The sequence below is a fragment of the Carcharodon carcharias genome, chromosome 2 (assembly GCF_017639515.1).
Source record: "Carcharodon carcharias isolate sCarCar2 chromosome 2, sCarCar2.pri, whole genome shotgun sequence".
Taxonomy (NCBI): Eukaryota; Metazoa; Chordata; class Chondrichthyes; order Lamniformes; family Lamnidae; genus Carcharodon; species Carcharodon carcharias.
The window spans coordinates 149781370-149809038 of NC_054468.1; the positions used below are offsets into that span (position 1 = coordinate 149781370).

Below are 27669 nucleotides of genomic sequence, written 5' to 3' on the forward strand. Positions count from 1 at the left end.
GTTGACGGTGGTGATATTAGCTAAGAAGTGTGCTAATGGTGACATTAAGGATAGAAAGCAGGACGAGCAAGGTACAGATAGCCCTAGTGGGGGTGGGGTGGGGGGAAGCGATCAAAACAGGCTAAAAGGTAGAGATAAAACATTGGATGGAAATACATTTAAAAATAATGGAAATAGGTGGGAAAAGGAAAATCTATATAAATTTATTGGAAAAAGGGAGATCGGAAAGGGGGTGGGGATGGAGGCGAGAGTTCATGATCTAAAGTTGTTGAACTCAATATTCAGTCCGGAAGGCTGTAAAGTGCCTAGTCGGAAGATGAGGTGCTGTTCTTCCAGTTTGCGTTGAGCTTCACTGGAACATTGGAGCAGGCCAAGGACGGACATGTGGGCATGAGAGCAGGGTGGTGTGTTGAAATGGCAAGCGACAGGGAGGTCTGGGTCATACTTGCGGACAGACCGAAGGTGTTCCGCAAAGCGGTCGCCCAGTCTGCGTTTGGTCTCTCCAATTCGCATTGGGAGCAGCGAATGCAGTAGACTAAATTGAGGGAAGTGCAAGTGAAATGCTGCTTCACTTGAAAGGAGTGTTTGGATGGTGAGGAGGGGGGAAGTAAAGGGGCAGGTGTTGCACCTTCTGCGGTTGCATGGGAAGGTGCCTTGGGAGCGGGTTGAGGTGTAGAGAGTGATAGAGGGTGTCCCGGAGGGAACAATCCCTATGGAATGCCGCTGGGGGGGTGAAGGGCAGATGTGTTTGGTGTTGGTGGAAATGGCGGGGCATGATCCTTTCAATTTGGAGGCTGGTGGAGGACAAGGGGGACCCTATCATGTTTCTGGGAGGGAGAGGAAGGTGTGAGGACGGATGTGTTGGGAAATGGGCCAGACACGGTTGAGGGCCCTGTCAACCACCATGGATGGAAAATCTCGGTTAAGGAAGGAGGAAGACATGACAGAGGAACTGTTTTTGAAAGTGGCATCATCAGAACAGATGCGACAGAGGCGAAGGGACTGGGAGAATGGGAAGGAGACCTTTCAGGAAGTGGGGTGTGAGGAGCTGTAGTCAAGGTAGGTGTGGGAGTTGGTAGGCTTGTTATGAATATTGGTGGACAGTCTATCACCAGAAATTGGGACAGAGGTCATGGAAGGGAAGGGAAGTGTCAGAGATGAACCATGTGAAAATGATGGAGGGGTGGAAATTGGAAGCAAAATTAATAAATTTTCCAAGTCCAGACGAGAGCTTGAAGCAGCACCGAAGTAATCATCAATGTACCGGAGAAAGAGTTGTGGGAGGGGGCCGGAATAGGACTGGAACAAGGAATGTTCCACATACCCCATAAAGGAACAGGCATAAATGGGGCCCATGCGGGTACCCATAGCCACACCTTTTTATTTGGAGGAAATGAGAGGAATTTAAGGAGAAATTGTTCAGTGAGAGAACAAGTTTAGCCAGAAGGAGGAGAGTAGTGGCGGATGGGGATTGTTCGGGCCTCTGTTCGAGGAAGAAGCGGAGAGCCCTCAAACCATCCTGGTGGGGGATGGATGTCCATCGTGAAAAGGAGGCGGTTGGGGCCAGGGAACTGGAAATTGTTAATATGATATGGAGTGTTAGAGGAATCATGGTTGTAGATGGGAAGAGACTGGACAAGGGGAGAGAGAATGGAATCAAGATAGCAAGAAATGAGTTCCATGGGGCAGGAACAGGCTGACGCGATTGGTCTGCCGGGACAGTCCTGTTTGTGGATTTTGGGTAGGGGGTAGAAGTGGGCTGTCCAAGGTTGAGAGACTGAGGTTGGAAGCTGTGGAAGGAAGATCTCCAGAGGAGATGAGGTCAGTGACAGTCCTGGAAACAATGGCTTGATGGTCATATTCCAGGGGGAGGTAGGAGGAAGTGTCTGCGAGTTGACACTCAGCCTCTGCAAGGTAGAGGTCAGTGCACCAGGCAGCAACAGCACCATCCTTGTCAGCAGGTTTGATGACAATGTCAGGGTTGGACCTAAGAGAACGTAATGCAGCAAGTGCGGAGAGAGACAGGTTAGAGTGGGTGAGAGGAGCAGAGAAATTGAGACGACTGATGTCACGCCGACAGTTCTCAATGAAAAGATCAAGAGCAGGTAAGAATCCAGAGGGAGGGTTCCAGGTGGAGGGAGAATATTGGAGGCAGGTAAAAAGATCCATTAAACGGGGAGAGGACTCCTGCCCAAAGAAGTTAGCACGGAGACGAAGGCTGCGGAAGAAGAGTTCAACATTGTGCCGAGCCCGAAATTCATTGAGATGAGGGCGTAAGGGTATGAAACTGCGTCCTTTGCTGAGCACTGAACGTTCAGCATCAGAGAGGGGAAGGTCAGGGGGTATGGTGAATACACGTCCAGGGCTGGAATTGGAAGATGGGGTGGGGACAGAGGGACGGGCAAGGATGGAGGGTCCTGGATGGGCGTTGGTGTCGATGAGTTGTTGGAGCTTGCGTTCCTTTGCACCTGAAAGAAAGAGAAAAAGTTTCCTGTTGAGGCGTCGGATGAGACAAAGAATAAAATGAAACTGGGGGCAAGGGCAGCTTAGAAATAGGGTGCAGCGGTGCTGCTGGAGGGAGAGGTCGAGTGTGTTCATATGGTGCGCATGGCACTGAGTGTGGATCTCAGGATGCGATGAGAAGAGCAGTCCAAGGAGCCTTGTATGTCCCGGAGATACCTGTAATCCTGAGTGGGTTTGAAACATGAGGGATGGAACTTCAGTTGAAATCCACATGGGGTAAGTCGGAGATGGAGACAGTCACTGAGGAAGGAAATATGGCTGTGAAAGCGAGTTTTAGTAAACACCTTGTCAAACACCAGGAGAGAAATGGAAAGCAATGAAGGTGAACAGGGTAAAAGAGAGGCGGAAATCCTGTCAGAGAGAAGAGCAATACATCTTCAAGGTAGGCAGCCAATTAAACACTAAGATAAAAGCAAAAAACTGCGGGTGCTGGAAATCCAAAACAAAACCAAAAATACCTGGAAAAACTCAGCAGGTCTGACAGCTTCTGAGTCCATATGACTCTTCAACAGAACTAAGGAAAAAAAAGAAAAGCTGGTATAAAGAGGTGGGGCGGGGGGGTGGGTGGGGTGGGGGGACAGGTTGAGCTGGATAGGGGGCCAATGATAGGTGGAGATTGCCAAAAGATGTCATAGACAAAAGGACAAAGAGGTGTTGACGGTAGTGATATTAGCTAAGAAATGTGCTAATGGTGACATTAAGGGTAGAAAGCAGGACAAGCAAGGTACAGATAGCCCTAGTGGGTGTGGGTTGGGGGGAAGGGATCAAAATAGGCTAAAAGGTAGAGATAAAACAATGGATGGAAATACATTTAAAAATAATGGAAATAGGTGGGAAATGAAAAATATATATAAATTATTGGAAAACGGGATCAGAAAGGGGGGTGGGGATGGCGGCGGGAGTTCATGATCTAAAGTTGTTGAACTCAAATTTCAAAAGTAAAATTTCCAAGTTTGCTGACTACTCTATACTCGGGAATGTGGGAGGTGAGGAGGATGTTAAGAGGCTTCTGGGCGGTTTAGACAAGCTGAGTGAGTGGGTAAATACATGGCAGATATGGTATAATGTGGATAAGTGTGAAGTTATCCTTTCCGGTAGGAGAAACAGAATTGCAGAGTATTATTTAAATGGTGATAGATTTGGGAATGTTGCTGTACAAAGGGACCTGGATGTTCTAATAGACCAGTCACTGAAAGCAAGAATGCAGGTGCAGCAAGCACTTAAGAAGGCAAATGGTATGTTGGCCTTCATTCACGAGTACAGGAGCAACGATGTCTTACTGCAGTTGTACAGTGCCTTGAGAGACTGCACCTGGAGTATTGTGTGCAGTTTTGTTCTCCTTACCTAAGAAAAGGTATACTTGCCATAGAGGGAGTGCAGTGAAGATTCACCAGACTGATTCCTGGAATGGCAGGATTGTCATATGCGGAGAGATTGGGTCGACGAGGCCTGTATTCACTGGAGTTTAGAAGAGTGAGAGGGCATCTCATTGAAACATATATAATATTAGGACAGGGCTGGACAGACTGGATGCAAGGATGATGTTTGCTCTGCCTGGGGGGATCTAGAACAAGGGGTCACAGTCTCAGGATACAGGGTAGGCCATTTAGGACTGAGATGAGGAGAAATGTCTTCACTCAGAGGGCGGTGAACCTATGGAATTCTCTACTACTAAAGACTGAAGTCCCTGAAACTACTAAAGTCCCTGAAAATATTTAAGAAGAAAATAGATTTCTAGACTTTTAATGCATCAAGGAGTATGGGGAGAGAGCAGGAGGATAGCATTGAGATGGAGGATCAGCCATGTTTATATTGAATGTCGGTGCAGGCTTGAAGGGCTGAATGACCTTCTCCTATGTTTTATGTTGAAAGGATAAAATTTAATCCATACAGTCAAAAACAGGGTGACGGGATTGACTCATTCATCAACAAATTTTATGACCCCGCTGAAAATGGAACACTAAAAAGCAGGCCTAATCAGAGAATGTTGGTGTTTTTGGAAAATACCTGTTCGCCATCTTTTATACCACAGACCAGAAGCAGGAACCTCTGTCTGAGGAGGTTGATGCCTTCCAAGGAGAAGATTCCAGAGAGTATAGATCCTCAAAGAGAGCCGAGAATATGGTTGAAGATTGACACCACCGGCCCAAGAGATTGAGGGGTAGTTGTGGGAGATTGTGTGTATAATATTATGAGGATAAAGACTCTGGGAGATGTAGAGTAAAAGGTATGATTGCTCCTTACGCACATGCTCAGTAGCTATGTCACAGTGATGTCACTCAGAGAGGAGATGAGTGTGGAACATCTCCAAGTAGCTCCAGTTATGCCTTTGTTTTATTTAACATCTGTAAATAATTAGCTTGAAAATAAATGTTTTAGAACAAAAGACCATTGCATGCAGCAAGAGCTCTCCTAGGGTAACAAGCCAACAAATCCTGAGAGTAGCACACAATAACAGCATTACTTCATCAAAAATTCAGTTAGATTAGTCAAGCATGATCCGCCTTTTACAAATCTGTGCTGGCTTTCCTTAATTAACTGAAATATCTCCCACGTGCCTGATTTTTTTCCCCCCCCTGGTTATTGTTTCTAAAACCATCCCCACCACTGATGTTAAACCAACTGGCCTGGACTAGGACTGTCCTTAACAACCTTTCTTGACTAAGGGTGTCACATTTGCCACTCTCCAATCCTCTGGTATCTGGGGAAGATTGGAAGATTATGATTTAACCTCTTTTAAGAACAAAAGGGATATCATTTTTTCATATTTTATTGAAGATGCTGTTCAACTAAATCTCAAGATCACTGCAGTATGAGTTATATGCTGTATTATTTACAGAACAGGAGGAGGCCCTTCGACCCATTGCCTGTCACAACCAAGAAAAAGCGATAGATCGCACCCTGATCGCACTTTTCAGTCCTGTAGGTTAGAGCACTTCAAGTGCGCATCTAAGTATTTTTTAAACGTGACAAATGTTTCTGCTTTTACCACACTTTCAGATAGGAGTTCCAAAGCTCCACAATCTTTTGTTTGAAAGCATTTCTCAACTCCTGTCTAATTCTTATGCCTGTTACCTTAACTCTGGTCCCTTCTTTATTGATCTCTCTGCTAGGGGAAATGGCTTCTTCCTCTCCCTTTTACATAGGTACCTCATAATTTTGTACACTGCAATTAAATCTCCTTAGTTGCCTCTATTCCACAGAAAACAACCCCAGCCTATCCAATCGAAGATCAGCTAAAATTCTCCATTCCTCACATACCCTCTGTACCCACTCCAGTGGAATCATATCCTTACTGTAAAGCCTAGAACTGTATGCAATTACTGTAGCTGTGGCCTAGCAAAACCTACTTGCTCTTAAATGCTGTGCCTCAGCCAATAAAGTATCCCGTGTGCTTTCTTACACACCTTATCTAGCTGTCCTGCTACCTTCAGGGATCTGTGGGCATACATAGAATAACATAGGCCTATTTCTGTGCCGTATATCCTTTCAGTCCAAACAGTCTATGCTGGTGTTAGGTTCTATTCAAGCCTCCCCCGCCTTTTGTCATCTAAATTCACTATTGTAACCTCTCCTCACCTTCTTGTCTAGTTCCCCTTAAATATATTACTACTATTCACTTCGACCACTTGCTGTGGTAGTGAGTTCCACATTTTTACAACTCCTTGGGCAAAGAATTTTCTTCTGAATTTCTATTGGATTTCTTGGTACTATCTTATATTGATGGCCTCTAGTTATCCTCTTCCCACAAGAGGAAACGCTCTCTCTGTATCTAGTCTTTCTTAATTTTAAAGACCTCTATTGGGCCACCCCTCAGTCTTTTTTTCCCAGAGAGGAGACCCAGCCTGCCAATCCTTTCCTGATATGTATACCTATGCATTTGTGGTATTTTCCTTGCAAATCTTCTCTGCACCCCTCCAGTGTCTCTATATATTTTTTTATAATATCGTGACCAGAACTGCATGCAGTCTCTAAGTGTGATCTAACCAAGATTTGATACAGGTTTAGTGTAACTTCCCAACTTTTCAATTCAATCCCTCTAGCAATAAAGCCTAGTGCTTAATTTGTTTTTTTTTAATGGTCCCGCTAAACCTGGAGCATAATTTTTAGTTATTGATGCATTTGTATGCAGATCTTTGTTCCTCTACCCCATTTAAACTTGCACCTTCCAAGTAATAAATAACTTCCTTATTCTTCCTATGACTTCCCTATTCTTCCTATCAAAATGTACTGTCTGATATTTGTCTGTGTTGAGCTTCATTTGCCAATTATTTGCCCATTCTGAAAGTATATTAATATCCATCTGTAACTTGTTGCAGTCCTCCTCCGTATTGACTATCTTTTCTCCACGCACCACGGCATCCCCAACCCACCCAAATTTGGGGTCATCCACAAATTTAGAATTTTTTTTTCTGATTCCAAAGTCCAAATTATTAACCTAAATTGAACAGCAATGATCCGTGTGGAACAGCATTTCCCACTCTCTGCCAGCAAACAATCCATTCTGCAACTTGTTGTCTGACTCCACTGACTCTGACCTTATTAATCTATTATAGGGCACCATATTGAGCATCTTTTGAAAACCCAGATAAATTGTATCTACTGCATTATCATTGTCTACTCTGTTACCTCAAAAAAAAATCAAACGGTTTTCCTTTTGAAATCCATGCTGTTTTTTTCTAGTTTCAGGATGTTCTAAGGATTCCATTATTTTTCTCTCAATCCAAAATCATTTGCATTTCTCAATGTTCTACCATTTATTGTAGATTATCTTGTCTTGCTTATCCTCCCCAAACACATTTCCGCGCTTCTGTGAATTAAACTCACCTGACTAGCCCATTGATATCTTCATGTAGTCGTCTTCATCAATCACTTGACCAATTTTTGGATCAGCTGCAAACCTATAAATGATGCCACCTATGTTTAATGCCAAATTATTGCTAGATACTCTGTAAAGCAATGGACTCAGTACTGTCCGCTGTTTTAACACCACTGATTGTTACTGGCCTTTCACAAAAACATCTGTCAGCCTTTACCCTTTGTTTCCTGCCACTGAGCCAATTTTGGATCCAGCTTGCCATTTGCACTTGGATCCCACGTGCCCTTACTTTTCTGACCAATCTGCCACAAAGAACCGTGTGAAATGCCTTGCTAAAATCCATATGGACTACACCAAATGGTGCTACTCTGATTGATCCTTTTATACCGCCTCAAAAAATACGCTCAAGTTAGTCAGGCACAACTTTTCCTTAAATCCATGCTGACTGTTCTTGATTAATCCATGCCTTTGGAAATGACAATTGATGATGGCGGCATAGAAGTTGACCCAGGGTATAAGACAGTCCCATTTTTTTGGCACCAAAATGCACAATGAGGCCTATACCCAGCATATAAGTTGTCCGCCCAATTCAATGTTTCAGCTAATATATATGTTTTTGGCAATACTTACATTTGGAATTGGCCCCAATTCAGCTCAGGAATAAGTTTAGGGCTATGGTCGCCTTTAGTCAGCACATGGAATCAAGCAGGAGGTATGAGCCATGTTGCTGAGATGCACGAGTGTTTTGGACATGCTCACAGAGCAGACCACATGTAGCAACTGAACAGAAATTAGTCCTCCTGCAAAAAGAATGAAGTTTCAAGCTAAAAGTCATAACATTGGCTAACTCGTCATATAACTGCTGTAGTGAACGAATTCTGTGTTTATGAAAAACTGGTGAGAGAATGGAATCTACCTTTAAGAAGATGCCCAAAGTTGGGGGAGGTGGTGGAGTAGTGGTATTGTCACCTGACTAGTAATCCAGAGACCAAGGGTAATGCTCTGGGGACCAGAGTTTGAATTCTACCATGGGAGCTGGTGGAATTTGAATTCAATCAATACAAATCTGGAATTAAAAGTCAAATGGTGACCATGAAAACATTATAGTAAAAGCCCATATGGTTAACTGATGTCCTTTAGGGAAAGAAATCTGCCATCATTACCTGGTCTGGCCTACATGTGATTCCAAGCCCATAGCAATGTGGCTGACTCTTAAATGCCCTCTGAAATCACAGAATCTCACAGTGCAGAAGAGGCCGTTCGGCCCATTGAGTCTGCACCGACACGTGAGAAACACCTGACCTACCTACCTAATCCCATTTACTAGCACTTGGCCATAGCCACAGATGTTATGATGTGCCAAGTGCTCATCCAGGTACTTTTTAAAGGGCGTGAGGCAACCCATCTCCACCACCCTCCCAGGCAGTGCATTCCGGACTGTCACCACCCTCTGGTAAAAAGGTTTTTCCTCACTTCCCCCCAAACCTCCTGCCCCTCACCTTGAAAACGGCCGAGCAAGCCACTCAGTTATATCAAACTGCGAGGAAGTCTATAAGTAATGAAACCGGACAGACCACCCAGCATCGACTTGGGCAGCAGAAACGACAATAGCAAACTTAGCTCTTTCAACGCTGCAAAGTCCTCGTTACTAACATCTGGGGATTAGTGCTGAAATCGGGAGAGCTGTCCCACAGACGAGTTGGGCAACAGCCTGACATATTTATACTCATGAAATCATACTTTACAGTATGATTGACATGCAAGTAGCCCTGAAGTGTAGTTTCACCAGGTTGACACCTCATTTTTGGATATGCCTGGACATGCTCCTAGCATGCCCTCCTGCACACTCCATTGAACCAAGGTTGATCCCCTGGCTTGTTAGTAATGGTAGAGTGGGGCACATGCAGGCTCATGAGATTACAGATTGTGATCAAGTACAATTCTGCTGCTGCTGATGGCCCACAGTACCTAATGGATGCCCAGTTTTGCATTGCTTGATCTGTTCAAAATCTATCCAATTTAGCATGGTTGTGGTGCCACACATGAAGGGTATTCTCAATGTGAAGATGGGACTTCATCTCCACAAGGATGAAGCGGTGGTCACTCCTACTGAGATGCATGGACAGATGCATCTGCGGCAGGCAGATTGGTGAGGATGAGTTCAAGCATGTTTTTCCCTCTTGTTGGTTCCCTCACCACCTGCTGCAGACCCAGTCTAACAGCTATTACTGGATACATCATGTCCTACCAGCAGGACAGACGCAGCAGAGCTGGCGGCACAGTGGTATACAGTCGGGAGGGAGTTGCCCTGAGAGTCCTCAACCTTGATGCTAGACTCATGAAGTCTCATGGCATCTGGTCAAACATGGGCAAAGAAACCTTGAGCTGATTACCACATACTGCCCCCCAAAAGCTGATGAATTAGTACTTCTCCATGTTAGACACCACTTGGAGGAAATGCTGAGGGTGGCAAGGGCACAGAAGGTACTCTGGGTGGGGGACTTCAATGTCCATCACCAAGAGTGGCTTGGCAGCACCACTATTGATTGAGCTGGCTGAATCCTAAAGGACATAGCTGCTGGACTGGGTCTGCGGCAGATAGTGAGCGAACCAACAAGAGGAAAAAACATGCCTGAGCTCATCCTCACCAATCTGCCTGCCGCAGATGCATCTGTCCATGCATATCGGTAGGAGTGACCGCTGCATAGTCCTTGTGGAGATGAAGTTCTGTCTACACATTGTAAATACTCTCCATGTTGTGTGGCACTACCACCGCTCTAAATTGGATAGATTTTGAACAGATCTAGCAACACAAAACTGGGCATCCATGAGGCACTGGCCATCAGCAGCAGCAGCAGAATTGTATTCGACCACAATCTGTAACCTCATAGCCTCTACCATTACCACCAAGCCAGAGGATCAACCCTGGTTCACTGAAGAGTGCAGGAGGGCATTCCAGGAGCAGCACCAGGCATACCTAAAAATGAGGTGTCGACCTGGTGAAGCTACAACACAGGACTCCTTGCATGCTAAAAAATGTAAGCAGCATGCAATAGACAGCTAAGCAATTCCACAACCAACGGACCAGACCTAAGCACTGCAGTCCTACCACATCAATTTGTGAATGGTGTGGACAATTAAACAACTCACTGGAGGAAGAAGCTCCGTAAATGTCCCCATCCTCAATGAAGGGGGACCCCAACATATCCGTGCAAAAGATAAGGCTGAAGCACTTGCAACAGTCTTCCTCCGGAGGTCCCCAGTATCACAGATGCCAGTCTTCAGCCAATTCGATTCACCCCACATGATAAAGAAAAGCTGAAGGCACCGGATACTGCAAAGGCTGACAATATTTCGCAATAGTACTGAAGACTTGTGCTCCAGAGCTTACCACATCCCCAGCCAAGCTGTTCCAGTACAGCTGCAATGCTGGCATCTACCTGGCAATGTGGAAAATTGCCCAGGCATGTTTCCTCCATCAAAAGGACAAATCCATTCTGGCCAATTACTGCCCCATCAGTCCACTCTTGATCATCGGCAAAGTGATGAAGGGGTCATCAGCAGTGCTATCAAGCGGCATTTGCTTAGCAATAACCTGATCACTGACACTCAATTTGAGTTCCGCAAGGATTCCTCAGCTCCTGACCTCATTACAGCCTTTATTCAAACAGGGACAAAAGAGCTGAATTCCAGAGGTGAGATAAGAGTGACTGCCCTTGACATCAAGTCAGCATTTGATGGGGTGTGGCGTCGAGGAGCCCTAGCAAAACTGGACTCAATGGGAATCAGGGAAAACTCTCCGCTGGTTAGAGTCATACCTAGCACAAAGGAAGATGGTTGTGGTTGTTGGAGGTCAATCATCTCAGTTCCAGGGCATCAATGCATTAGTTCCTCAGGGTACTGTCCTAGGCCCAACCATCTTCAGTTGCTTCGTCAATCACTTTTCCTTCCATCGTAAGGTCAGAAGTAGGGATGTTTCATTCACTATTCACAACTCCTTAGATACAGAAGCAGTCCATGTCTAAATGCAGCAAAACCTGGGCAGTGTCAGGCTTAGGCTGACAAGTAGCAAGTAACATTTGTGCCAGGTACTGACCACCTCCAAGAGAGAATCTAACCATCAACCCTTGATAATGAATGGGATTACCATTGCTGAATCCCCCACTATCAACATTTTGGGGGTTACCCTTGACCAAAAACTGAACTGGACTAACCATATAAAAACTGTAGCTACAAGAGGAGGTCAGAGGCCAGGAATCCTCCAGTGAGTAACCACCAAAGCCTGTCCATCATCTACAAGTCAGGAGTGTGATGGAGCACTCTCCACTTGCCTGGATGAGTACTGTTCCAACAACACAAGCTTGACACCATCTAGGACAACGCAGCCCACTTGATTGGCACCCCATTCACAAACGTTTATTGGCACCCCATTCACAAACATTCACTCCCTCCACAACCAAGTTGCAGCAGTGTGTACCATCTACATGATGCACTGCAGGAACTCACCAAGGCTCCTTTGACAGCACCTTCCAAAACCATTACCGCTACCATCTAGAAGGACAAAAGTGGCAGATGCATGGGAACACCACCACCTGGAAGTTCCCCTCCAAGCCACACACCATCCTGACATGGAACTATATTGTCGTTCCTTCACTGTCACTGGGTCAAAATCCTGGAACTCTCTCCCTAACAGCACCTACACCACAAGGACTGCAACCATTCAAGAAGGCAGTTCACCATTGCTTTCTCGAGGGCAATTAGAGGCAATAATGTCTACATCCCATGAATGAATAATAAAAAGACCAAATGCACCATGTGAACCTACATACAAACAGGGAGCAGGAGTAGGCCTTTCAGTCCCTTGAGCCTGCTCCACCATTTAATAAGATCATAGCTGACCTGATAAGTAACCCAAAATCTGCATCCTACCTACCGTCAATAACCTATCAACCCTTGCTTACCAAGAATCTACCTACCTCTGTCTTAAAAATATTCAAAGATTCTGCTTCCACCACCTTTTTAGGAAAAGTTCCAAAGACACTCAACCCTCTGAGTGAAAATTTTTGCCTCATCTCTGTTTTAAATAGGTGACCCCTTATTTTTAAACAGTGATCCCTGGTTAGAACCATGTAAGAGTTACGGTGCAGAAAGAGGCCATTCAGCCCATCATATCTGTGCTGGCCAAAAAAAAGATGAAAAAGGAACTCGCCGCTCATTTTAATCCCACTTTCCAGCAGCTTGTCCATAGCCTTTCAGGTTACAGCACTTCAGATGCAGATCCAAGTACCTTTTCAATGAGTTGAGCATTTCAGCCTCAACCACCCATTCAGGTAGTGAATTCCAGTCACTCACCAGCCTCTGCATGAAAAAATTTTTCCTCATGTCCCCTCTAATCCTTCTCCCAATTACTCTTGGTAATTCACCCCTCAGCTAGGAGAAACGAGTCTTTACTGTCTACCCTAGCTAGGCCCCTCCATAATTTTGTACACCTCAATTAGGTCATCCCTCAGCCTTCTCTGTTCTAAGGAAAATGACCCTACTCTATCCAATCTTTCCTCAGCTGCAATTTTTAAGCCCTGGCAACATTCTTGTAAAGCTTCTCTGTACTGTCTCCAGAGCAATTATGTCCTTCCTGTAATGTGCTGACCAGAACTGTGTACACAATTCCAGCTGTGGCCTAACCAGCATTTAATACAGTTTTATCATTACATCCCTGCTTTGTAATCAATATCTCACCCAGTAAAGGAAAGCATTCCATATGCTTTCTTTACTACCTTGTGTACCTGTCCTGCCACCTTCAGGGACCTGTGGACATGCACTCCAAGTTCTAGATTCTCCCACAAGAGGAAACGTCATTTCCACATCCATCCTGTCAAGACCCTTCAGGATCTTGTATGTTTCAATCAAGTCGCCTCTTAGTCTTCTAAATTCCAGCAGATACAAGCCTAGTCTGCCCAACCTTTCCTCATAAGATAACCCACCCATTCCAGATATTAGTCTAGCAAATCTTCTCTGAACTGCTTCCAAGGCATTTACATCCTTCCTTAAAGAAGGTGACCAATACTGTGCATGACTCTAAATGTTGTCTCACTAGTGCCCTGTACAACTGAAGCATAGCTTCCCTAGTTTTTGTAATCAATTCCTCTCACAATAAATGATAACATTCAATTAGCTTTCCTAATTCCTTGCGTACTAGCCTTTTGTGATTCATGCACTCAGACACCCCAATCCCTCTGCACCTCAGCTCTGCAATCTCTCTCCATGTAGATAATGTTTCTCTTTTATTCTTCCTGCCAAAATGGACAATTTCACGTTTTCCCACATTATACTCCATCTGCCAGATCTTTGCCCACTCACTTAACCTACTAGTCTGTTTTGTTAGCCTCCTTACATCCTCTTCACAACTTACTTTCCTACCTATCTTTGTGTCATCAGCAAATTTGGCAACCATCACCTCAATCCCTTCATCCAAGTCATTTATATAAATTGTTAACAGCTGAGCCCTCAGCACTGATCCCTGTGGCACACCACATCTTGTTAACCTGAAAAAGACCCATTTTTGCCTACTCTTTGCTTCCTGTTAGCCAGTCAATCTTCCATCCATGCCAATATAGTTTCTAACATTTTCCGGATGACAGGTGTTAAGTTAACTGGCCTGTCGTTTCCTGCTTTCTGTCTGTCTCCCTTTTTGAATAATAGTTACATTTGCTATCTTCCAATCTAATGGGACCACCTTCCCTGAATCTAGGGAGTTTTGGAAAATCAAAACTAATGCATCGACTATCTGACTAGACACCTCTTTTAAGACTCCAGGATGAAGTCCATCAGGACCCGGGCTCTTGTCAGCCCGCAGCTCTAACTATTTACTCTGTACCACTTCTCTGGCGACTGTAATTTTCCTGACTTTGTTCCCCGCTTTCATTTCCTAGTTTATAGCTGCTTCTGGGATGTTACTTGTATCCTCTATAGTGAAAACTGATGCAAAATACCTGTTCAATTCCTCTGCCATTTCCTTGTTTTCCATTATCAATTCTCCAGACTCATTTTCTATAGGACCAACGGTCACTTTGTTAACTCTTTTCTAAATATTTATAGAAACTCTTACTTTCTGTCTTTACATTTCTGGCTAGCTTTCTATCATTGCTCTTAATTTTTCCCTCCTTATTAGTCTTTAAGTCATTCTTTGCTGTTCCTTATTCTGTCCAATCTTCTGGCCTTCCACCTATCTTTGCACAATTATATGCATTTTCTTTAAGTTTGGCACTACCTTTAACATTTCTAGTTAACCACGGATGGTGTGTCTGTCTCTTGGATTTTTTTTTTACTCATTGGAATGTATCTATTCTGTGCATTCTGAAATATCCCCTTAAATATTAGCCACTGCATCTCTATTGACCAACCCTTAACCTAATTTGCCAATTCACTTTTGCCAGCTCAGCTTTTCTACCCTCAGAATTGCCCTTATTTAAGTTTAAACACTTAGCCTCAGACCCACTCCCCTATCCCTTAAACTGAATGTAAAATTCAATCGTATTTCAGTTGCTGCTACCTAGGGGCACCTTCATTATGATATAATTAATTACTCCCATCTCACTGCATATAGCCTGCTCTCTGGTTGGCCCTTTAACATGCTGTTCTAAGAAATTATCCCGAAAACATTCAATGTACCCCGCATCTAGGTTATTTTTACCCATCTGACTTTTCCAGTCTATATGTAAATTAAAATCTGCCATGATTATCTCTATGCCTTTCTGACGTGGTCCAATTTTTCTTCTTTTATGCTCAACCCTACCATGTGGCTACTGTTAGGGAGCCTGTACGCAACTCCCACGAATGATGACTTGCCTTTACCATTTCTCATCTGTACCCAAACCGTTTCCACATCCTGGTTTCCTGAACTTAGGTCATCGCTCTCTATTGTGCCAATAGGATCATTAACAGAGCCACCCTCCACTTTTTCCTAGCTCCCTGTCCTTCCTAAACATCGTGTACTCTTCAATATTCAGGTACCAGCCCATGTCCTCCTGCAGCCGTGTCTCCATAATGGCCATCAAATCGTAATTATTTATTGCTATGTGCTCTCTCAGTTCATCTGTTTTGTTTCGAATGCTACATGCATTCTGATACAGAGCTTTTAGTTTTATCCTTTTATTATTTTTATAACCTCTCGTTTCATCTGTTGATTTACTGTTAGGTTTCTACTCTCTATCCCGTCCTGTCACGGTCTGTTTTTCATTTCCCGTAATAATACCTTTTTCTTTTGTCTTGGCTCTGCTCTTTGATTTACCACATCTTCCCAAATTTGATCCCTTCCCCCCCCCCAATATTTAATTTAAAACTCTCTACTTCCCTAGTTATGCAGCTTGCAGGAACTCTGATCCCAGCACGTTTTGGGTGTAGATCATCTCAACAGTACAGATCCCTCTTTCCCCAGTACTGGTGCCAGAACCCACTTCTCCCACACCAGTCTTTGAGGCACGCATTCATCTCCCTAATCTGATTTGTCCTATGCCAATTTGCATTTGGCTCAGGTAATCAGAGATTATGACCTTTGAGGTTCGGCTTCTTAAGTTGGTGCCTAGGTCCTCATACTGACTATGGCAGAACCACCCCCTTTGTCCTGCCTATGTCGTTGGTACCTATATGGACCACAACAACTGGGTCCACCCCTCCCACTCAAGTTCCTCTGCAGCCCTAAGCGTATGTCCCACACCCTGGCACCAAGCAGTCAACACAGCCGTCTGGACCCGCGCTCTTTGCTGCAGAGACTGGTGTCAATCCCTCTGACTATCCCATCCCCTACTACCATGAGAACAGACACCAGTCATTGGCCTGACCTTGGGAAGCATCTATCAAAATTGGTTGTCGAAAATCATCAGAATGGTTATGTCACTAGAAATGCAGTACACATATATGCACTTAAGTGGGCCAATCAAACCCTGAGTCCAGCAAAGATTTTGAGCAACAGCTAGTTGATGCAGCTGCTTTATGGAATAAAAATGTCTAGAGTTGCAGTAGAAAACCAAGATCGCTCAGTCTACCAAAAGACGTTGATGTCAAAATTGCTAGTTTTCAGTGACGACAGCAGCTGCACGAGCACCCATAATGTGACATCGGCAACATGGATGGAAACACCCATGAATTTTTATTATACCCAGCAACCAAACTGTCCAGTCGAAAGGTTCAAATGGTTCTAGTGAAAACCACAGGACATGAGAAGGCATGATTCAGTGGCACTATTCTGCATGGTCGACGGAACAAAATCAAAGGCTGTGGTAATTTTCAAACATAAAACCACAGGAAATCAAGATCTTTGCAGTAGCCTTTGTGTATGTCCATGACAACAGATAGGTGGATGAGGATGGAGTGAAGTTGTGAATCAATAATGTGTGGAAGAGGTGTCCCGGTGACCTATGCAAAGAATGCAGCTTATTACTATGGGGCTGTTAGGGACTTGATTTTTTAGACAGGTTTCTCATTAGAAGCATTGAACTTTATTTACAGGCTGCAGCAGCAATTACATGGTTCCGTCAAGCTCTACAACAAGATGAACAGCTCCCACTCTAAGGTTCCCTTTGCTTAGAGCTGATTCATTCACACTGTCACATGATGTTATACAACATAAGAAGTCTTAAAGCTACAGTCATTACATTCCTTAAAGCTACAATTATTACATTCCTCCCCCTTTAAATTTTTTGTACAGTTTGTGTTTACAACATCTACCTTCGTTTCATTACAAATATATACACGGGTCATGGAATTATAAGTTCAGTCTCTCAGCTGGCTTCCTGATCTGGGTGGAACGTTGTAGCTCCACATCTTTCGAATCTCTTACAGGATCCCTATTATCTGTAACCACAACACATCGGGTACCTCTTTAGTCACAGACAGTTCAGCATTATCTACTCCAACAGAGACATCTGGTATGTTTATCCTTGGTTGAACAATTTCAACTGGGACCACGGGTTCTACAATGGTTATAGATGGAACATCATTTTGTTGGGGTATCTCCCTTCTTCTCAAATGATCCACATGTTTGTGGGTGATCCGGCCCTCCACTTCTATGTGGTGTGACATGGGCCCAGTCACAGAAACTATTACACCAGGTAACCAACTCGATCCTGCACCAAAGTTTTGTACGTGTACTGCTTCACCAACAGTAATTCTTGCTCACAACTATACAGATCATGAGTCACATTTTGATTCCCTTGACTTTTCTCCACCTTCCCCTCCAAAGCAGGAAGTACCAGGCTTAATCTCGTTCAAAGGCGTAGCTTCATAAGTAACTCTGAAGGTGTTGAACGTGTTGTTGGGGGTTGTTCTATAGTGAAACAGGAAATGTGAAAGTTTAGTCTCCAGTGATCCTCCTGATAATTTTTTCATCCTAGCTTTAAAAGCCTGTAATGCTCTCTCAGCTATTCCATTAGGCAGTGGATGATATGGTGCCATCTTTACATGTTTGATACCATTTAGGCTCTCAAATCTTTGAAATTCAACGCTTGTAAACACAGTACCATTGTCTGAGACGATTACTTCTGGCAATCCATGCGTAGAAAAGCTTTGGTGTAACTTTTCTGTGCCTCACCTGATGTTGGCAACCTAACCTCATGCATGTCTAGCCATTTGGAACGTGCGTCAATTATTAGTAGGAACATGATGCATAGAAAAGGACTGACTTAATCTATGTGCAGTTTCACACAGGGCCTAGCAGGCCATTCCCACAGGCGTAGTGGTGCCGTTTCTGTAGTTGTTGGCATTGTGTAGTGTTTAACCACCACTTCGATATCACTGTCCATGCCCAGCCACCAAATGTAACTTCGCGCAATCACCTTCATTCTTGAGATTTCTGGATGTGCACTGTGCAACAAGAATGGTTCTCTTCCTTGTGAAGGAACAACTACACGCACACCCGATAACAGGGTACCATTTTGACTGCTCGATTCATTCCTTCGAGTGAAGAATGGCCTCAATTCATCAGGGACTGATTCCTGGGACCATCCTTTCAACACTTGGTGTCTCATTCTAGACAGGACTGGATCACAATTCATCCAGTTTCTTATCTGCCTTGTGCAGACTGGCGAGGAATCCAGCTAATTGAACACTAATATGATCTCTTGGAGAATTGGTGCATGTGCTTTGCTCTCCTACGAAGAAAGGCGACTTAGGGCATCAGCATTGGCTATATACATCCTTGGTCTGTGCACAGAAATGTATTCATATGAGGATAAAATTAGAGCTCATCTTTGAATTCATGCAGAAGTTTGGGGAGGGATAGCTTTTCCTTCACTGAACAGACCCAAAGGCGGTTTGTGGTCAGACATAATTGTAAAGTGGCGGCCATGTATTGATGGAATCCTTTAACTCCGCAAATAATCAATAATCCTTCTTTATTGGCAATGGAAAGTGCCATGGACATGTAGCCTATCGGCCTTTCTGAACCATCGTCCATCTTGTGCGATAGTACTGCTCCCATGCCATAGGAGGGATGCCTTGCAGGTTAGTACCAGTTCCTTTGTCGGGTCGTAGTGTACTAAGAAGTTTGAAGAGTGCAAGAGTTGTTTAACTTTCGTGAAGGTTTCTCCTTGAGGTGACTTCCAAGCCCAATGCTGGTTTTTCTTTAATAATGAGTGTTAAGGGGTTAGGATCATTCATAAGGTGGGTAGGAATCGTCCATAATAATTAACCATACCCAAGAATGACTAGTTCAGAGACATTTTTGGGTGATCGTGCCTTCTTGATAGCTTTAACTTTTTCTTCTACAGGTGTAACCCTTGGGCATCCACCCAGTGGCCCAAATAAATGACTTTGCTTGCCTGAAAGGGACACTTCTATTTTTTAAGCTCACCCCTGCTTCCAAAAATCTTTTCAAGACTTCTTCCAAATTAGCCAAGTGTTCAGCTTCCATGAACCCCATTATTAGGATGTCGTCCAGGTAAACCATGGTTTGAGGTAGTCCTTGTAGCAAACTTTTCATCATCCTCTGGAAAATCAAGCAAGCCGAAGAAACCCTTTGTGGGTGTTTATAGTCGCAAACTCTGGAGGTATCATCCAGTTCCAGCTGCTGATACATATGACTCATATCTAGATTAGCATAAGTTGTTCCTCTTGCTAATTTAGCATAGAGATCCTCAATCTTGGGGATAGGGTACATGTCCAAGTTGGCAGCGTTGTTTACTGTTCGCTTATAATTCCCACAGATCCAGATGGCCTGATCCGGTTTTAAGACGGACTTTAAGTACTGCCCACTCTGAGAATTGAACTGGCTGTATGACCCCAGCCCCTCTAAATTGTTCAATTCGGTATCAGACCATGTGGCACCTCTTTAAAGAAACGAGGAGTTGTTTCCGAGTCCAGATAGATCTTAGCCTGTAGGCCTTTGATTTTCCCCAGTTCGATCTTAGCCTGTAGGTCTTTGATTCTCCCCAGTTCGTCTCTCAAAACCTTGTCATATTTCATTAGCAATTCTGGCAGTCCTCCTACTCATAGCTGGAAAATTTCAGATGAATTTAGTTTAATTTCTTTCAGCGGATCACAACCTAGAAAGCTTGGTCCTTCGCCTTCTACTACCATCACTGGGAGTTGTGCTGTTTAGCGCTTATAATAAACAGGCACAATGGTAATACCCTTCACTTGGATAGCTTCGACAGTATAAGTTTTTAATTTGGCTGAAACCTGCTCCAAATTCAATTGTTGAGTACCTTGGTTTGAATATTTGAATGTGAACTCTCCCACTGCAGTGGTTGAAGGATCAGTGTCCACTTCCATCATTATAAGTTTTCCATTTACCTGCAGAGTAACAGTGATTGGCTCTGTCTTCCCTACTTTTACATTAAATAGGGAATAAATATTAGATTTGTTGGTTCTGCTGCTTCCACATTATGTACTTCTACTAACTTGATTTGCTGCCTGGGAGTCTGTCTCAATTTTGCTTTACAATGCTTCAGTATGTACCCTCTTTTATGGCAGAGATAGCACTCCACCTCTTTAACGGCAGGTTTCAGGAGTATGATTGCTTCCACATCGGTAAAAATTCATTTTCAGATTTACTGCCGAGTTGTTTCCTGTATTTATTCGAAATTTTCGGGTAGCAGGGACTGTCTTCCGCTTCGCAGCGGAGTCCCGGCTTTTCGTGCCACACCTGGCTGTCCATTCCCGCCCCAACTGGAAAATGGCACCATTTTGTGCACCTTGTATAGCTGGTGCTTTCCATCACGAGCGCGATTTCCAATGCTTTTTTTAAAAACGAGGTTTACTTCAGCTGTCGTCGTTGAATGGCATCATCTTGCACTCCGCAGACCAAACAATTCCTAAGCATGTCGCTTAGGGTCTCCCTGAAACCAGTGTTCAGTCAGTTGTTTCAATTTCACCACATATGTAGCAATGGGCTTCCCTGGGGCTCTAACCCTTGAATTAAACCTGAACTTCTGCATGGTGGCTGAGGGTTTTGGTTGAGTGCCCCTTAACGAGGTCTGCCAATTCACCGAAGGTCTTCGAATCAGGGACGTTCAGGGCCATCAAACTTCGGATTAAATTATAGGTTTTACTCCCATAAACGCTTAGAACTATCTCTTTTCCTCCCCCGTTATTTAGTTTGCCTGGAAATAGAACCCAAGGCGTTCTACATATTGACACCAATCCTCTGTGGATGGTTCGAAGGGGTCATTCCTGCCAAAATGTGGCACATCTGGTGAGTATATCTTCCTTTTCTTCTGTTTAAACAAGATACTCTCAGTCACTTGGCGAGGGACAACACCGCACCCGAATTATCCTCGTCGCCAGTTTGTTATGGACTTGATTTTCCAGACAAGTTTCTCATTAGAAACATCGAACTTTATTTACAGGCTGCAGCAGCAGTTACATGCTTCCATCAAGCTCCACAACTTGAAGAAGAACTCCCACTCCAAGGTTCCCCATGCTTAGAGCTGATTCGTTCACACTGTCACGTGATACTATACAACACAAGAAGTCTTGAAGCTCCAGTCGCTACATTTCTTAAAGCTACAATTACTGCAGGGGCATGTTCAGATTCCATATGACTGAAAGAGATTGAGGTGCTTGTGAAGAAAAAGCGGCCAACTTACAGTTATACTAAGAGTCTAACGTCCATAGTTCAACCTTTGTACATGTGCTGCAACAAGCCATTCAAGGACCATGTTCGTGCAGGATGGTTGATGTAATAAAAATTTTATAGGGCGTGCTGCCCTGCTTAATGTTTCATCATTAAATTGTGAGACACTATTAATGCACAAACTGTCATCAGATCTTTGGTCTATGTCGAAAATCCAATTCAGTGGATGGAGGGAAAGGTGATTTGTTGTGGATTATTCTGAAACCGAAAGCGCCACACCTGATTCAGAGTTAGGATCCTTGCGATGATGTCAAAGCCAAAGTGACTTGGGTTGAATTTGATCTGTGTTGGATGCTAAAGATGAAGAATTTGAATTTTTAAAACGTTATGATGACTTTGGTTCAAATTATCTTTGTAGAATTATTTTTTTAATAAAATGGGATGCATTGATTTAATTTGAATAACCGGTGTTATATTTTTTTCATACTTCAAAATAGCAACCACCAACAGCACCAGCAGTTCACATATAATACTCAGTGTTCAAGACGACCCCTGTTTCTTGAGGGATTTTTTTGAAGCTTCAAACGCCAACTTATACCCCACGATCTATGGTATTAATACTGTTGCTCAGAATGTTTTCCAATAAATTACCCACTCTCAAGCTAGCTGGCCTGTAATTACTTTGTTTAATGGTGAATGAACTATGGCACATTGTCAGCAGTCCTCCAGTTCTTTGGTACCATGTCTGTAGCTAAAGATGATGATGATCAGAGCCTCTGCTTTTTCTTTCCTTGCTTGCTTCTCTTAGCAGCCTCAGATGCTCTTTCAGGACCAGTGATTTATCCACTCTCAGATGCTTAAACCCTGTAATATTTCCCCACTCTACTTTTATGCCAATCAATATTTTACACTCCTCCTTAACCAAAATCATCAATACATTTCCCTTCTTTTTGAAGATGCAAAGTATTCATTGAACGACCATGCCCACATCTTCCACTTTCACACACAATTTACCTTTTTGGTCTCTAATCGACCTGACTCGTCCAAATGATTGCATTCAAGTTCTTAAGCTGTTTATTTGAAAGAATGATTTCCTGGTTGTCTTTGGCTGCATTCAGTGGCAAGCAACAGCAGGGAAATCTGCTTCTGATTCTCCATCAGTTGCACTTTAAAGGAGCCGCTGAGAGGTATCCATTGTCTCACCAATGTTTTCTTTTGTCATAGTGGGGATCTACTGGAGATTTGCTTGGTACTTGTCCAAAGTAACGCAGCCCAAAGTATAAACTCAGCATTTTAAAGTTGCTGAACGCAAATATCTGGCCTACCAATCCATGAGATTTTAGTTTAAACATGATGCTATCAGGCAGAGTCTTCAATAGACTCAAGTTGGAGATGTACAATAGTGCAACATACTGGTGCATAGCAGAATGATGAATGGGGAGCTACCAATTATTTGTGCAGTCAGGTGTTCCATTCCATCAGTGGATGGCAGCAAGTGGATCCCAAATAATTTACCAGGGAGGAGCATCTAATAGTGATTCCACCTGTGCTGTGATCACACTCATTGATAAATGAATAAAAATGAATAAATGCTATTGCAAAAGTGTGGGAGCAGGTTGCATGCTCATCTACTCGGTCTGGTATTAGCATGTTGCATTGGAAAAAGCTAAAGGAAAGTAAAAGACTTCATTTAAAAAATGAAAGGCAAATAACGTGAAATGATGTATGCTAATACCTTTGAAGCCGAAGAGCAGCTGAGGCTTAGCATGTAATCTCAGTTCTCCATATATAGAAGCGCCTTAAAAGCTTCTGAGAACATCCAGAGGAAATTCTGCTTGGTTTTTGAGAACATTTCAATCATGACCCTGAAGTGATGTGAAAGCTAATGGGTACAGCTAATCCCATACTTTGCTGTCACTATAGTAACATTGATCATGTCAGAGATAATGCTGTCCTCAAGGTTATATTTTTACTCGTACTTGCAAGCTTGATGGTTTCTCAGCCTTGTGAATAAAACTCTGTTGCTAAAATAACAGACGTATTAAATAGGTGATTTTAATTTGCCATATATTCTCATGTAAAAGTCAACCCCATGACCTTTGGGCTAAAAAGATGTAATTTTTCATACACTTCATGTAAAAGTCGACCTTAGTTTTTCAGACATCAAACTCTGTTGCGATTAATTATGTGCCAGTAATTACTCTGACTCATTAATTTAAAGGCACGAGTGAGATCCTTTAGATTTTCCCTCTGTCAGTTTTAGTGGCTATTTCCAAGCCAGGTGACAGGGCCAATGTGTACCACATAATCTATCACGATAACTTTGAGAAAGAATAACAAGCATGCAGCTCAATTTAAACTGGAGAAAAGAGGTGACAGAGTGGATTAATGAGCAAAATTGTCATACTATCACTGCAGAGCCATCAGACTCTACGCCACAGAAGCAAAGAAAGATGGTATTCCAGAACTCAATACTAGTGTCAGGTGATGCACAAGATTCACGAAAAGGCACAATTTAGTATTCTGTCTGAAAATGAAAACTTCACAGCATCTGCCACCTGAACTAAACATAAAAAAAATCAAATTCCACCCTTTTGTTATCTGACATTAAGAGAAGAATGCATATCGATTGACCTGAATTGGAAATATGGACAAAACACCAATGAGCTTCGACATGCGAGCAATCAAGATTGGTGAAAAAACTGTCCTTGTAAAGACTGGCCACGAAATGACACATGTCACAGTGGTTCCATGTTGTATGGCAGGATGGCACAAAATTAAAACCATTGGTGATATTAAAACACAAAGCTCTCCCTAAAGAGAGATTTCAGAAAGGTATTGTCATCCATATGAATGAAGGCAGTTGTAAGAGGTGTGAAATTTGAGACCAAGAGGACTATACAAGCAAAAATATTTGTTTGTCTGGGACACATTCAAATCCCATCTCGTCGACGATGTAGTCAGTAATGTAAGAACGACCAAATCTCTGGCAGTTATCCCCAGTGATCTTAAGAATGCTCTTTACCCCTTTGTGTGTGTAAATAAACCTCTCAAGGAAAGCATCCGAAAGATGTTGAACAATTGGACGTTGGAAGGCAAGAAAACATTCACTAAGGGCAGAAATACACGAGTCCCCTCACTAGTAACATCGTGCTGATGAGCCACAGAAGCGTGGAATGAACTTGATTCCAATATTGTCAAAAATTCACTTCTGTAATGTGGAACATCAAATACACTCAGCTGATTTCTGTAATGTGGAACATCAAATACATTCAGCGGTACAGAGGATGATCATTTATGGAATGATGATGCTGACCTAAGATGAGGAAGATCCATACAATGTACATCCAGGCAATTGGGGCAAATTGTGATTCAGATGATGATCAGAGTGATTTTGGAGGATTTCGATGTGAAGTGTTATTAATTTACATATTTTTATTGCATTGGATGAAATGTATTTAGTTTGTAATTTTAAAAAATGATAAATGTTAGATGATATGAATTTTTTAGTGTTGTTGGTTTTTACTTTATTCCATTGCAATGGTTTTTTTGGATTTCACTTGGACCCAAATCAACAGGCACGTCACTCCCTCGAACATTACCTGTGTAAAGTCAACCACAGCTTTTGACCTAAAATATTGGTCTCTAAAATTTGACTTTTGCAGAAGCATATATGGCATTTGGAACTAATGTGAAAAATTATCGAAAATGGGCAAATTAACTGTTTCTGATGAAAGGTCATTGACATGAAACATTAACGGTTTCTCTCTCCACAGTTGCTGCCTGGCCTGAGCAATTCCAGCATTTTCTGTTTTTACTCTAAAGGAGTGGTGATTTCCACCCATTTTTGAGTTGACTCTGGTGTTTCTCTTCCCCAAACACGCCCCCCACCCACCCCTCAACCCACCAAAGACTTTCTTCTCCCTAAAGATTACTTTTAATTTTCTCCTCTTGGCATTACACTTATTTGAACCCAGGCAGTACCACAGTCGAAGATAATTCTTCATTGAACTACTCATCAAAAGGGCCATTCAAAACTCTGTCACATACAGGCATTCATATCATTGTGTATGGACCCCTGATGTTCAATGCTAACTCAGCGCAGAGTTCAGTACAGTTTTTAAGAAAGGCTTGAACTTAAACGGCGTCTTTTGGAGGGCTAAGAACCACGAAAGGAGACATTTTCGAAAACTGCACTGAAGATAATAGCGATAAATTTTAGTCTGGTTATTTCACTTTGAGGCAGTAAACAGCTTGGAAGTTATAATCAATGTATGCCTCTCCCCTAAGAACGATTTTAAGTTGGGGAAGCTTTTGAATATCAGTTGAGGCCAATGTGAGATTATTTTCGTTTATCATTTGTGGTTGGTTGTTCAGGAATGCACCGAAATTACACTCTCGCTCCTGGTGGCTATTGAATCACGAGGACCCATTGGGTTCCCAGTTCCTACAGTATTGCATTAAAGACTTATGGCTTTTATTGTAAAGTATTTGAGTTCTACCGTTTTTATCTTTTTTAATGAGCAGTTGACTGAAGACACCAATAAATTAGATTTAGTGAACATTGAAAAGGTTGCAAAATAAATACCGGAAAGTCTAGCGTAGCACTGCAGTCTAAACAAAGAAAATTGTTCATTGTTGTTTAATAATCTGTAATCAGAGTATTTTCTGATTTGAAATAAAAACAGAATGCTGGAAAAACTCAAATCTGACAGCATCTGTGGAGAGAGAAACAGAGTTAACATTTCAAGTCCATATGACTCTTTATGGACTCAAGATGTTAACTCTGTCTCTTCATAGATGCTGCCAGACCTGCTGAGTTTTTCCAGCATCATCTTCGTTTTTATTTCAGATTTCCAGCATTGGCAGAATTTTGCTTTCATCTTGGGGTTTTCTGATTTGACTTGATCATAACTGTTTGTTTTCTTATTATGTATTTATGAAAGATCAATCTTTAAATTATATTTTCTGAAGCCTTCACGCAGCTCACTGTCCTTTTTTATTCTTTCAAGGGATGTGGGAATCACTAGGCCAGCATTTGTCGCCCATCCCTAATTGCCCCTGAGAAGGTAGTGGTGAGCCATCGTCTTGAACCACTGCAGCCCATGTGGTGTTTTCTTCCTGTCCTTTATGTTGCTGGTTAACTGTGCATTGAGCATACGTGTTCTTGCATAAGTAGTGTTAATGCACCTTGGATTTGCCATGGATTCGCCTTGTTCATGTGCAAATGGGTGAACGTTATGATGTAATGTTAAGTTTCTGGGGATTCTGCTTGATTGAACTAGCTTTTTGGACATAATTCTCCCAACATCAGTATATAATTGTCAAGTGCAAATTGCATTTGGTGCTCATGGCATTTTGTGATTCTGGCATTACACAAACAATCCACTATACCCTAGCACCAGCTGTCTATCTTACTCCAGCAGAGTCCATGGGTTACTTTTTCCTCTACTTCCCCACTCTTGACCACAGAATTCCTCTTTTCCTATTTTCCATTGTGCTTGATGATCTGCAAATGTGCATAATTAGTGGAAACTCCCAGTTGTGGTATGCTAACCCCTTTGGGGCATAGCCTGTGTTTATAAAGCTAGCATAAAGCATCACAAAATGTCATATGCATGAATGCAATTTGCACTTAAAAATTCTGCCATCTTTTGTGGCAATTCTAGCTTGATATTGGGGGAAATTGTGGTGCAGAAACCAGCTCAATCAAGCAGAATCCCCAGAAACTTAACATTACGTTTTAACTTTCACAGGTGCATATCTTTTGGAACTTCAAAGCTTTATTCTTCCTTCTATCACTGTTTTATGTAGTGCAATCCTTATGGCTTGAGCAGAGGTAAAGGCAGGCTACTTGCACCCCTCTCCCATTTGCTAAGATGGTTTTGAATGAAGATCATCTGCACCAATATAGGGTGATGAAGCAACATGACTGGGTTGTGGGACAGCGAATGAGAAATGAAGCACTTTGAGGAAAGGTTCCACTTCCATGTTCCTTTTTGCTATCATCCACCCAGTGGCCCACAACATTTCCAGCATGCTTGAGAGCACTTTGCAAATCTGTGGCATTGTAAGGCCGAGGTTAAGTTATCCTCTATCCTAAGTAAGGTGGCAGACATATGTTGCGATCCAGAGTCTTCACAGCTTCAAAGCAGTATGGGCTCATCTCATTGGAGCATTGGAGCTCTCTTCATGCAAAAACATAAGATTGTAATGGCCTGCAACATCAATTTATCTCTGGATTGAAATGGATGACTCT

General features: G+C 42.9%; 1 protein-coding gene across 3 annotated transcripts in view; it reads left to right on the forward strand.

The window, feature by feature from the left end:
- The window catches only part of LOC121293328 (zinc finger protein 292-like), a 403832-nt gene that overhangs the window by 133577 nt on the left and 242586 nt on the right, over window positions 1–27669 (forward strand). The window contains exons 5-6 of one of the 3 annotated variants that reach the window (XR_005946495.1): window positions 20933–21029; window positions 21184–21871. The exons of the other annotated variants lie outside the window; for them this stretch is intronic. The gene's annotated coding sequence lies outside the window, so the exon portion shown is untranslated. Of the gene's footprint in view, window positions 1–20932; window positions 21030–21183; window positions 21872–27669 lie in introns of those variants that run through there. 3 annotated transcript variants of the gene reach the window in all.